This window comes from Nomascus leucogenys, unplaced genomic scaffold, assembly GCF_006542625.1.
Source record: "Nomascus leucogenys isolate Asia unplaced genomic scaffold, Asia_NLE_v1 000899F_72957_qpd_obj, whole genome shotgun sequence".
NCBI lineage: Eukaryota > Metazoa > Chordata > Mammalia > Primates > Hylobatidae > Nomascus > Nomascus leucogenys.
Genome location: NW_022096868.1, coordinates 53,290 through 68,007, shown reverse-complemented (window position 1 = coordinate 68,007; position 14,718 = coordinate 53,290).

The following is a 14,718-nucleotide window of genomic DNA, read 5'->3' as shown; positions in this document are numbered from 1 at the left end:
GTCCTGTAGCCATTTTATCCAGACAACTTCACCTTACTGTTTTAGGCTGGCCATCATGTCTCCGTGCAGCGGCTGCTGCCACACTAATACTTTTAGGGGCCCTTAAAATCACAAACTATGCTCAACTCACTCTCTACAGCTCTCATAATTTTCAAAATCTATTTTCTTTCTCACACCTGATGCATATACGTTCCGCTTCCCGGCTACTTCAGCTGTATTCACTCTTTGTTGAGTCTCCCACAATTACCATTGTTCCTGGCCCGACCTCAATCCGGCTTCCCACATTACTCCTCATACCACACCTGACCCTCATGACTGCATCTCTCTGATCCACCTGACGTTCATCCCATTTCCCCATTTCCTTCTTTCCTGTTTCTCACCCTGATCTCACTTGGTTTATTGATGGCAGTTGCACCAGACCTAATCGCCACACACCAGCAAAGGCAGGCTATGCTCTAGTACAAGCCACTAGCCCACCTCTTAGAACCTCTCATTTCTTTTCCATTGTGGAAATCTATCCTCAAGGAAATAACTTCTCAGTGTTCCATCTGCTGTTCTTCTACTCCTCAAGGATTATTCAGGCCCCCTCTCTTCCCTACACATCAAGCTCAAGGATTTGCTCCTCCCCAGGACTGGCAAATTTGCTATTCTACTACTTCTCAGGGATCATTCAGGCCCCCTCCCTTCCCTACACATCAAGTTCAAGGATTTGTCCCCCACCCAGGACTGGCAATTAGCTTTACTCAACATGCCCCGAGTCAGGAAACTAAAATACCTCTTGGTCTAGGTAGACACTTTCACTAGATAGGTAGAGGCCTTTCCCACAGGGTCTAAGAAGGCCACCACGGTCATTTCTTCCCTTCTGTCAGACATAATTCCTCTGTTTGGCCTTCCCACCTCTATACAGTCTGATAGCAGACCGGCCTTTATTAGTCAAATCAGCCAAGCATTTTTTCAGGCTCTTAGTATTCAGTGAAACCTTTATATCCCTTACAGTCCTCAGTCTTCAGGAAAAGTAGAACAGACTAATAGTCTTCTAAAAACACACCTCACCAAGCTCAGCCACCAACTTAAAATGGACTGGACAATACTTTTACCACTTCCCCTTCTCAGAATTCAGGCCTGTCCTCAGAATGCTACAAGGTACAGCCCATTTGAGCTCCTGTATAGACGCCCCTTTTTATTAGTCCCGTCTCATCTCAGACACCAGACCAACTTGGACTGTGCCCCAAAAAACTTGTCATCCCTACTGTCTTCTGTCTAGTCATACTCCAATTCACCATTCTTAACTACTCATACCTGCCCTGCTCTTGTTTACACTGCCAGTTTACACTGTTTCTCCAAGCCATCACAGCTGATATCTCCTGGTGCTATCCTCAAACCGCCACTCTAAACTCTTAAAGTAAATAAATAATCTTTGCTGGCAAAGCTATGCTGAACCTCCTTAGGCACTCTCTAATTAAATGTCCTAGGTCCTCCAAATTCTTAGTCCTTTAATACCTGTTTTTCACCTTCTCTTATTCCATTTAGTTTTTCAATTCATACAAAACTGTACCCAGGCCATCACCAATAATTCTAAATGACAAATGTTTCTTCTAACAACCCCACAATATCACCCCTTACCACAAAATCTTCCTTCAGCTTAATCTCTCCCACTCTAGGTTCCCACACCACCCCTAATCCTGCTCGAAGCAGCCCTGAGAAACATCGCCCATTATCTCTCCATACCACTCCCCAAAAATTTTCAGTGTCCCAACATTTTACCACTAATTTGTTTTATTTTTCTTATTAGTATAAGAAGACAGGAATGTCAGGCCTCTGAGCCCAAGCTAAGCCATCATATCCCCTGTGACCTGCACGTACACATCCAGATGGCTGGTTCCTGCCTTAACTGATGACATTCCACCATAAAAGAAGTGAAAATGACCTGTTCCTACCTTAACTGATGACATTATCTTGTGAAATTCCTTCTCCTGGCTCATCCTGGCTCAAAAGCTCCCCTACTGAGCACCTTGTGACCCCCACTCCTGCCTGCCAGAGAACACCCCCCCTTTTTCCTTTACCTACCCAAACCCTATAAAATGGCCCCACCCCATCTCCCTTCACTGACTCTCTTCTCAGACTCAGCCCGCCTGCACCCAGGTGAAATAAACAGTTTTATTGCTCACACAAAGCCTGTTTGGTGGTCTCTTCACACAGATGCAAGTGAAAAAACCCACAGTGAGATATCATCTCACCCTGCTTAGAATGCCTTTTATGAAAAAGTCAAAAAATAACAAACGCTGGCAAGGATGTGAAGAAAGGGGAATGTTCATACTCTGTTGGTGGAAATGTAAATTAGAGCAATTGTTATGGAAAACAATGCAACTTCCAAAAACATTAAAAATAGACTTACCACATAATCCAGCAATCCCACTACTGGGTGTATATTCAAAGAAAATTTAATCAGTATCTCAAAGAGATTTCTGGACTCTCATGTTTATTACAGCACTATTCACAATAGCCTAGAATCAACCTAAGTGTCCATCAATGAATGAATGAAGAAAATGTGGCATATATGCTGTATTTGGCCATTCTTGCATTGCTATAAAGAAATACCTGAGATTGGATAATTTATAAGAAAAGAGACTTAATTGGCTCCTGGTTCTGTGGTCCGTACAGGAAGCATAGTGCCAACATCTGCTTTTGGGGCCTCAGGAAGCTCGAGAACTTGTTCACTATCATGAGGATAGCACCAAGCCATGAGGGATCCACCTCCATGACCCAAACACCCCCTACCGGACCCCATCTCTAACAGTGGGGATTACAATATAACATGAAATATGGGTCAGGACAAATATCCAAACTATATCATGTGCACATTTGGCCATAAAAGAAGGATAAAATCATGTCATTTGTGACGACATGAATGAACATAGAGGACATTGTGGTAAGTGAAATAAGCTAACCACAGAAAGAGAAATATCACATGATCTCATTCATATGTGAAATCTAAAAACACTGATCTAATAGAGAGTAGAAGAGTGGTTACCAGACTGGGAAAGATAAGGAGGAGAGGTTTTAACAATCTGTCATGTATCAAAATACCACATTGTACCCCATCAACATGTGAAATTATCATGTGTCCACTTAATAAAAAAAAGAAAATGGAAGAGTCAAGGTACTGGGGCACTCAAAGAGACAGAAGAGAAGGTGAATTGGCAGTAAGGAAGAGAGAGTCTGAAAGAGCAGGTCACAGAGTGGAACATTAAAGTTTATAACATTAGAAATCAATTTTTAAGTTATTGAAAAGTTAAGTTTATAGCCATGAAAGTGAGTAGCTCAATTGAAGTGAAAGTAAAAGTCAATGAAAGATTAAATTAGAAAATATATTGCTTGGCATTTAGTAGTTATTTCAGAAATATTAATAAATCTTAAGAAAATTAAGAACACCAAAGCATTCATAGTGGGCCATTATCATAATATGAATTTATGTGGTAATCTTTTATTCTTTCTAGTGAAGGGAGTAATTCAACAGTTTTGATTATAGGTTAGAAAATGATTTCTCCAGGTGTGACCCACTGACCGCATTCATTGTACTTGAATTGCTTGAGCAACTTGTTTCAGGAGAAAATGGAAAGATTTTAAGATGAACCAACGAAATTACCACTGAGTGTCTTCAAGAAATCTCAGCCTTGTCTAGAATAACCTGGGTTATCTGTTTCTATGGGGTCTCTTTGCCTTTTGTTTTCTTTGTTATTTGCAGTCCTGTTAGTCGTAGATTACTGAGAGTAATGCAAATATTCTTGTCTATAGACATGCAAATGATTGATTTTGGTGGATGTATAATTAATTTTCCTTTTTCCACCTTCCATCAAGAAGTCAGTTTTGAACCTATCAAGCAAATTTATTTGTGTTCCTTAGTGCCTAGATATGTGTGGCTCTTTTAATTTTCCATAAAACTCATTGTAACATCTTACTGACTCCCTCATTAAATAAATGAGTTAAACAAAAATCTTAGACAAATGTTCATTTTATATTTGTAAGTCATAATTTACCCTACTTGAAGCAATTTTCCTTTAACACTCCTAAAAATACAGATTCCTATGACCCATGCTAGACCTATTAAATCAAAATCTCAGGCCTAAGGCACAAGAATTTGCATTGTTAGTAAGATTTTCAAGTGATTTTTAGGCATACTACGTTGTATTAACCATTACCATTCTAATTCTTTAAACTTGAATTATTGTGTTTATAATTCCAACTTCATCAAAGTAAACTTTTGGTTAGCACAAACGGTAGAAGTCCCCTTATTCAATAAGATTGGGACTAGTAATAAAAAGATTAATAACAAATTTAAGTTAGATGGAGGAATCATAAAAAGTATTAGATGTAAGTCCTTAAAACTTAACTTTAATTTAAAAGACATGTGTAAATAAATTTGCCAGTATTTTGATGACAAGGTCAAAGCCTTGCACGTATTCACTGAGTGGAGTTTCCTGTGGAAACTGTGCCGATGATATGTTGTCATTCATTTCTTGTTCACTTTCTGTGAAGACAACTGGGGTAAAGCAATCTGAAATCCTAGATGACACAATTCTCCCATTTGTTTCTAGTTGTCTTGCCAACAGTTAAGCTGGCAGCAACTGTTTGAGTTTCTCATTTTCCCAACACATTTAGTTTATTTCTCAGAGAAACAACAACACTACTCTTGTTATACTCATTTTCTCAGTTTACATAATATTTATTTATTTATTTATTTATTTATTTTTTATTTTTTTTTTTTTGAGACAGAGTCTCGCTGTGTCACCCAGGCTGGAGTGCAGTGGTGCAATCTCGGCTCACTGCAAGCTCTGCCTCCCGGGTTCACGCCATTCTCCTGCCTCAGCCTCTCCGAGTAGCTGGGACTACAGGCGCCCGCCACCACGCCCGGCTAATTTTTTGTATTTTTAGTAGAGACGGGGTTTCACCGTGGTCTCGATCACCTGACTTCGTGATCCGCCCGCCTCGGCCTCCCAAAGTGCTAGGATTACAAGCATGAGCCACCGCGCCCGGCCTATTTATTTATTTTTTATTTTATTTTATTTTATTTTATTTTATTTTATTTAATTTTATTTTTTGAGATGGAGTCTTGCTCTGCCACCCAGGCTGGAGTGCAGTGGTGTGATCTCTGCTCACTGCAAGCTCCACCTCCCGAGTTCACCTCATTCTCCTGCCTCAGTCTCCAAAGCAGCTGGGAGTACAGGTGCCCGCCACCATGCCCTGCTTATTTTTTTGTATTTTCAGTAGAGACGGGATTTCACCATGTTAGCCAGGATGATCTCGATCTCTTGACCTAGTTATCGGCCCGCCTCGGCCTACCAATGTAATATTTAATTAAATTGCATAACTACAAGAGCAAGAACAAATTGTGTAAACATATTTAGTAATGAACACAGCTTCCTCTTAGAAACTATACAATTTCTGTGATGGAAGGAGAAATGCACAGGCATTAAAAGCAGCTGAAAGGCTTTTAGTTTGCAGTGGACATCAGTCAATAAGTTGTACAGGGGTACCAGAAAGTGCTGATTGCAAATCAGTTAAGTGGAGGTCCGTTAAGGCAGCATCCACTGTATCTTAATTTGTAAAGTGAATGTTCTAAAACTGGCTTCACTTTTGCTATAAAGGACCAGATGATAAATGTTTTAGGCTTTGCAAACCATACGGTCTCTATAGCAACCATTCAACTCTACCATTGTAGCAGGAAAGCACCACAGATCCATGGATGTGCTCCAATAAAACTTTATTTATTAAAACAGGCAGCTGGTCTGAGGGCCATGTATACATCTTGCTGTTTTCATACAATTTTCTAACTTAGTAGTTCCCTGCCTTTTTAACAGTCAAGGATTACTTTTAATCCTCTCCTCTGATTTTATGTTACAAAAGCCTTAAGAAAAACCCACAAAGTATAATTATTTTTTAATTTTGGGGGTTCTTATTTTATTAATAATCAATGATATATAAAGGCTACCCATTAGGTCAGTATGAAATAATCAACATTACTAACTCTAACGACTTAGGTCTGGATAGAAATAAAAAGTATTCAACTATATATATAACTTAAAACCTGTATAGCTTTTTCTGGTGTAAATATATAACTTTTCAAGATTTTTCAAGTATTAAATAAAACTTTTGGGAATCCCCACACCTGGCTCCCTATGATGACATTCAATAATTCTTTAGGATTCTGGGAATTTTAGAATGAAAGTCACGGCTCTGTAGGAATGAATGAATGAATGAATGAAAAAGAAAGGGAAGAAAAAAGAGCCTGTCTACTAATTGTAAATTAATCATCAATGAACGTTTATTTTATTAATAAATTTGTCAACTTTGGGTTGCCAAATCTAACAAGATACCAACATGGCGTTCATGGTGATCACACTTCTAGTCAAATTTTATTTTAGTTTATTGATTATACTATTAATATCACCCTGAAATACTCAAAACTTCTGTCTTAATTCTGTGAATAATTCACTTATTAATCACCCTATACACTACTTAATGAATGGAATGGTGCTTGGAATAAAGATAATTACAGGGCTAAAAGGTTTTTCTCTGAAGGCAGGGCATAGGATTTTGTTGTATGACTGGAATAAAACAATATTAATCAATATTTTCTGCAACCAGTGGCTTTTGACTTAGTCGTCTATTAATATCTATCAATCACTAACCTCAGTCCTATTTCCTCCATTCTTCTTTTTCTATCATAAAACTTGTCCATTTTTTCCATTAGATCTATGTTTCTCTTCTTTTCTTTTCATCCAAAACGGACATCAACTTAGTACAGATAGTGCAATTGATCCGAACCCTACAGAACTCACTGTTTCCATTTACATAACTTACATAACTGTCAAGCTGAAATCACTGTCAAATTTTTTAATTCAAAATTTAATTTAATTTAATCACATTTATTTATTCATTTATTAATTTACTTTGAAAATAATTTTAACTTGTATTTTATATTCAGGGGTACATGTGCCAGTTTGTTACATGGGTATATCTCATAATGCTGAGTTTTGGGGTATGAATGATCCCATCATCCAGATGCTGATTTAATATGATTTGACTCTGTGTCCCCACCCAAATCTCATGTTGAATTGTAATTCCCAATGTAGGGGGAATGACCTGGTGGGAGGTGATTAGCTCATGAGGGCAGATTTCCACCTTGCTGTTCTTAGATGTTGAGTTCTCATGAGATCTGATTGTTTAAACATATGACACATCTCCTTTGTCTCACTTGCTCTCCTGCCACCATGGTAGAATGTGCCTTGCTTCCTTCTTCACCTTCTGCCATGATTGTAAGTTTCCTGAAGCCTCCCAGCCATTCTTCCTGTACAGTCTGTGGAACTGTGAGTCAGTTAAACCTCTTTTCTTTATAAATTACCCAGTCTCAGGTAGTTCTATATAGCAGTGTGAGAACAGATTAATACATGAGCATAGTACCCAATAGTTTGTCAAACCTTGCCTTCCTCCTTCTCCCCTCTAGTAGTCCCAGTGTCTATTCTTTCCATCTTTATGTCCATGAGTACCCAGTGTTTAGCTCCCACTTATAAGTCAGATCATGGGGTATTTCGTTTTATGTTCTGGCATTAATTCACTTAGGATAATGGCCTCCAGCTGCATCCACGTTGCTTCAAAGGACATGATTTTGTTATTTTTATGGCTGCATAGTATTCCATGGTGTATGAAATGGCTTGGAAGATGGCCCTCATAAATCTCATGATGAAATGTAATCCTCAGTGTTGGAGGTGGGGCCTGGTAGGAGGTGTTTGGCTCATGGGGGTGGATCTCTCATGGCCTGATGCCACCCTTGTGACAGTGAATTCTTTCAAGATCCGGTTGCGTTAAGGGTGTGTGGTACTTACCGCCACTCCCATTTTCTCTTGCTCCTGCTCTGACCATGTGATGTGCCTACTCCCTCTTTGCATTCCATCATGAGTAAAAACTCCCTGGAGCCTCCACAGGCGCCATGCAGATGCCATCCCCGTGCTTCCTGTACAGCCTGAAGAGCGGTGAGCCAATTAAATCTCTTTTCCTTATAAATTACCCAGCCTCAGGTATTTCTTCATAGCAATGCAAGAATGGCCTAATAATACAGTGTAAATGTACCACATTTTATTGATCCAATCCACTGTTGATGGGCACCTACGCTGACTCCATGTCTTTGCTATTGTGAATAGTGCTGTGATGAACATGCAAGTGCATGTGTCTTTTTGGTAGAATAACTGATTTTCTTTGGGTTATATACCAGCAATGGAATTATTGGCTTGAATGGTAATTCTATTTTTAAATTCTTTGAGAAATTTCCAAACTGCTTTCAACAGTGGCTGAACTAATTTACATTTGCACCAATTATGTGTAAATGTTCCTTTTTCTCCACAGCCTCCCCAGATCTGTTGTTTTTTTGATATTTTAATAGTAGCTATTCTGACTGGTGTAAGATGGTATCTCGTTTTGGTTTTGATTTGCATTTCTCTGATGTTTAGTGACATTAAGCCTCATTTTTGCCACAATAAAACTGGGAAAATACAGTGTTACTTGTCAGAACAAATTGTTTTACTTTGCTTTAAAAATAATCAAGTAGTATATTTCTTCCAGCACAATTAAGAAGTAAACATTTAGAAATGTACAGAACCTTGCTGTTAAGTCTTTGCACAAATATACCAGTCGAACACAAAGGCCACCTTAAACTTTCGTTTGAAATGAAAGAAAATTTTTAAGAGGTTAAGGGCTAGTAAATTGTTAGTCCTGAAGTTAAATTAGCTCAAACAAATGCAAAGACTTTCCTTTAATTAAAGACTTTTAAATGAACACTTTAAATCATAGTTGGTTTCTCCCTCAAATTTTGTCCAAAGCCACTGTTTACAACTCAGTGTATCAAAGAAGGTTTCAGACATGATTATGAAGCTCCCTCAACTTACAATGTGCTATTTGCAACCTTAGATGGCTATCATTCTGGCTTTTCTACCTTTTAGCAACAATAAGCACACCCCTCCCATTTCTCCCCCACCCTGACTTACCCCTCTTTTCACGTAATATATAATTTTTCTCAAAGTGTTCTTACACATCTTTAACTGTAAATATGACAAAAGCACACAGTATAGTACATGTGTTGCATGTATAAATGTTGTATCTAGTCATACAATTTTCCTTTTAGAAAAGAAATATTTTATTTTCAAAAAGCAAAGTCTCTAGGAACCTTTTCTAGCTGCCAGTCATAAAAACATAAATTCCTGGTTAGTTTCCCAAATTTGCCTGACCATAAGAACCACTTGTGATATTTGTCAAACACATATGTTCTGAGTCCCATACATGATCTCCTGACTCAGAATCTCCAGGTGACAGGCCCGGGAATACACATTTTAAACAAACGTCCACAGTTATTATTATGATTAGAAAAACTTGAAAAAAATTTCACTAGGATGTTTATGACTGAATAACCTCACAAACATAGGAAAGTTACTCAAAAAAAATATGAGCAGAATTTCAGAATTCTGCCTTCGCTGAAAGTGTTTGTTCCCTCCTCTTTTTTTTTTTTTTTTTTTTTTGTTGGGGAGAGCCACAGGTTTATTATTAATGTAAGTTTGGTTAAGATAAGTCAAAAAGAAAAATCTTGGTCAGAATTACTCAGGTAAGTTTCTTTCATGGTAAAAAGATGGTGCAAAGGCAATGGGCAACTTGGTAATGGCATCCCTCAATATGCTTAGTGCTTGAATCTCCTGCTCCAACCTGGACTGGCTGCACATGTCCGGTTCACTGCTATCATCCCAAGGTATCCCTTTACCAGCTACCTGGGAACTCCCTTAATCTGCTTACTACATCGAATCTCCTGTTCCCTGTGTCTTATATCTTCCTATGTCTTGATTTACTCTTCATATTTTGGTGAGCACCTCCTCCAGTAGCTTCTTGGGAAACTGTGCTTGGGGATTCATCAAGACCTGACCACTTATGTAACTCCGCAAAACCACAAACACCTGGGAGGGGTTGAAAATGATTTTAATGAAGAAGAAAAGCTGATGTTTAATTTCAAAACTGACAGTGAGAATAGAAGGGAGAGGCATGAATTTATCTTGATTCTAACACAAAGCATTGTATTTGAGTCTACAAACGAAATTGGTTTCTTTTTTATTTTTTGTAAGTTTTTGCCAAACTCTGTGCATATACAGAGGCTGGGCAAGAAAGAAAGAAATCCAGAAATATGGCATATGCCATCCCTTATTTATTTCCCCATGTGACCAGCCAACAGCCTCTTCACCTAGTCCCTGCTTCAAGCTGACTTTCTACTTCTCTATCGGAAATGGAGCTTACCCAAAGACTGCCTCAATGTCAGTTACCACAAGGCCTTTTTTCCATCTTATGCTCCTAAACATCTACGATATTAAATGATATTATCCTTTCCGGAAACTCTCCTTCGCTTTGATTTCTATAACGTTACTCTAACTGTTTCATTTCTTCTTTTATAGACTCTCTTTCTTTCTCTATCTCTTTACTGTTGACATGTTGTACGGCTTTGTTCTTGACCTTCTGATCTCTCCACATTCATTCCCTCAGAGCATGTATCCATTTTCTTGGTGTCGACCTTCCTATCTGATTATTACCATCAAGGAACGATGTTGGTGATGAGCATAGCTAACATCTCCTAGACATTTTCCATGTAGGTTATAATAAGCACCCTATATAATTCATACCATTTAATTCTTCAACCCTAAATGATACTATTACTAACCACATTGTAAGAGATGAGGAAACAGATTTTCATCAAAACCCTGGAAGGCCAACGTGAGAAGCCCCTGTGTCTCTCATTTGTTAATGACTCCGGGCATCATGGCATGTGGATTGCCATGGAATGGGGATTAGGAAGCACAGCACTGTGAAAACACCGGAAAATACTTTATGATAATGGGTAGGGACGCTCATCTCCGCACATTGTGACGGTTTTGTTTCTGAGTCAGGTTTGAGATGGGCCAATCCTAAGTCGATGATGCCACCAGGGATCAGGAATTTAATAAGGTCTTCGTGGATGCTTGGAACCCAACTGGTATCTGTTAGGGAAAGAGCCGCAGCTTGAGTGTGGTGGTTTTGCAGGACCCCGACTTGCCTTCTCTATCCTGGTTCCCTCACTCTGCTTTACAGGCCTGGCCTGCTCGCTGCTCCTCACACCAGCGCTGCACGTCTCCCTCCATGCCTCCGCCCTGCTTCCTCCATTAGACAGGACTAGCTTCCTCCATCTCTGTCCCGCAAAAGCCTGCCCAGCCTTCAAGACCCTCCACAGATGCCGCCTCCACCATTAGGCTTCTCCTGACCCCTGAGCCTGTAACACGTGCCACCATAACCCTCCACCTCAGCCCACATTCCCACAGCACTCGCGATGTCCGCGGTCCTCAACATCGCTCTTCATTCTATATTAGGGTATTTCCTGCTTGTTTCCTGCACACACAGTCGCACGAGGCACAGCCCCGAGTGACCTGCACACGAGTGGCCCGTGCTTCCAGCCGCGCTGCCGCAGGCCGGCGAGGGCGGCCGGAGCCGCTTCCCGCCCCCGCGGGGACCGTCGCCAGCCCACAGCCCTAGCGGGAGGCGGTTCCACAGCGTGCCCGGAAGCCCCGCCACCGGCAGCACCGGCGCCTCCGGTGGGCTTTCCTCCCTTCAGGGAGGCGCGAATCCTCAGGGGCTCCTCGAGAGGGCGCCACGGAGCCGCTGCACGCGGACACCTTTCCGCCACCTTAGGGCACCTTTCCGCCATAGCCCCCCCACACTCCCGGCAGAAACCCGGAAGTGGAACTCTCAGCCATTCAGAATTTCGGTGAAGACTGAGGCGGGTTCTGGAGAGAGGTACCCTGTCAGAGAGTGTTTACTTCGCCTCCACTTCTGTTCCTCCCTGCCCTGTTGCTGCTCCGGGTCACATACTCGTCCTGAGCCGGCTTCAGCCTCTCCACGCAGAAGTCTCCTGGAGCCATGGCCGTGTACTCCTATGTGAAGTCTACCAAGCTCATGCTCAAGGGAACCAAGGCGAAGAGGTGGGTCCTGCAACTCGGGCGGGAGCCTCCTCCCTTCTTTTTGGGTGCACTCCACCCCCGCGAGTCCGGTGGAAGCTGTGGTGGGGAGAGCCAGCTTCGTGGCCTCCCAGGCTTTGCCCTGGCCTCTGTCCGGGCTGGACGGAGGCCGGACCGCGGTTTCTGGTGCCTGTGCAGAGAGGGGCAGCCTCCCGCGTGGACGACCCTGGAAACAGGATAGACGGACGGGTGACCAGTGACCCCGTTCCCACGAGTTTGCGTCCCCTGAGGCATCTCTCCAGGCCTCTGCCTGGAGGGTCTGCGTTAGTCTGATCTCGTAGTTCATGATAATAACTTCCTTTATTAGGGATTATTCTTTTCTCCATTGTCTCTTCTTAGGAAAATTATTGATTAATTTTTTCTAACCTAATATGTAGAGTGAAACCAGGATGAATCACACAGTGGTTGAGGTGTATATGGGCTTTGATAGGGATATGGACTCGAACCTGCACTCTGTCATTTACTGATTTTGTAATTTGTGGCAAGTTGGTTAATATGTCTGAACTTCCATTTACTCATTAAGAGATCAAATATCTTTGAATCTCCGTTTACACATTTATACTTTAAGATGATTTTTTATACTTTTAGAAGACTGTGAGAATTAAATGAGAGAACATATATGCAGTAAATAAATTGAGCCAAATGTGAGGAGGAGGTTGTGGTGGTAATTTATTAGCTCTTTAGGAAAAAAAATACCTATGCACTCATATCCCCGCTTTTTTAACTGGCAGATTTGCCCGAGGTTGACTGTACATACAGATGTTGAGCATTTTCTCCTGGTCTCCGTGATAAACAGAGGTTTTGGTACTTTTAGGTGAGATGGAAAGAAAGTATCAAGGAGTGAGCTGAAGCCACTGGCCTTGAGAACCCTGTCTAGGAGTCTGGCCTCATGAAGATGCCAGAAAAAACGACAGGTATATCCTGAATAAATGTGAGATTTTTACTCTGTGAGTTTCCTGTGAGGAGAGGAGAGTTATCTTCTGAAAACTTTATGACAAAAATACAGACAAGAGTGTCTTAAGATTATCGTAATAATCATAATTAATGCTTATATAGCACTTTCAATGTGCCAAGAAATTGTCATAGGCGCTTCACACGTTAACTTTTTTCAAATCGCTTTTGGTTTTTTTCCTTTTTTCTATTGAGCTGTAATTCATAATTATAAAATTCACCCTTTTGTACAGTCAGTGGTTTTTAGTATACATTCGATTCACCACTGTCTAGTTGCTCAGCATTTTCATCATCTCAGAAGGAAACGTCCCCCTACCCATTAAGGCAGTCAAATCCCATCCTCCCCCTCTGCTAGTCCTTGGCAACCACTAATATGCTGTCTATGTGAAATCGCCTATTCTGAATATTTCTTAAGAAAGAAATCATGCAACATGTGGCCTTTTGTATCTGGCTTCTTTCTCTTATAACATTCTTGAGGTTCATCATTGTTGTAGCACTTGTTCCTTTTATGGCTGCATAGTATTCCATTGTATGGATGTAACATTTTTTTCATCCATTCATCAGTTGATGAACATTTGGGTTGTTTCCCCTTTTTGGCTACTGTGACTAATGCTAGTGTGAATATTCTTATGTAAGTATTTTTGTGGGTGTATGTTTTCATTTCCCTTGGGTATACATACTTAGGAGTAAAATTGCTGGGTCATGTGGTAACTCTTTAACTTTTTGAGGAACCCCAAACTGTTTCCTGTAGATGCTGCACCATTTTACATTTCCACCAGCAATGTGTGAAGGTACATATTACCTCTTAAACCTCACAATAGCCTTAAGAGTTAGGTTAAGTTATTATCTTAATTTTTTAAGTGGGGAAACTGACTCACAGAGAGATTCAGTACCTTTTCCAAAAATCACAGAGCTAAGAAGTGACAGAATCAGGATTTAAAATCTGGCAGTGTGGCTCTACAATCTGCTTTGAACTCTAACATAATATGTACAAAGCCTGAAGCAACTTCTCAGTACGGTATTTAAGAGGGCATAGCAATGTAAGTCTTCCTAAATCAATAATTTATAAACAAAACAGCTTAAAAGACTTCCAAGTTTCAATCTTACGATATTTATCATACAAATTAATATACCTAAACTCATCTATATAAATTATGTGCTGTAGTAAGAAGAAAAAGAGCAAAGATAAGAAGAGAAAAAGAGAAGAAGATGAAGAAACCCAGCTTGATAGTGTTGGTGAGTCACATTTCAGTGCTCTATTCTGAAAAAAGTTAACGTTTCTTGAGATCTCATTGAAAATGTTTTCCTAGTTAGAAATTTATGATGTATTCACATTCGTCTTAAAGTGCTTAAATATTACCTACAGTTATAAATTCCATTTATTCTTTAGCACAGTAGATGCTACTGATGCCTTTGCTTCATTATCAGGAGAGAAAAATTATAACTCTCTGACTTAGTAGGCACCATTAGACTGCTTAATAGCTGGAGATTCTGATACATAATTTTAAAGTCCTAATGTAAATGTTATTCAACCAAATATATTTTACAAGTTATTTTCTTTGCACATGTATGCATTTTAATTGTAGAAGTCGGTTGTCTCTTAAAGGAAGTACCTTCACAGGAAAAATCATTATTTTGTGAACTCTGAAATGAATGAAAATCTTGAATACAACATCACGGTAGCCTGTAAATGATG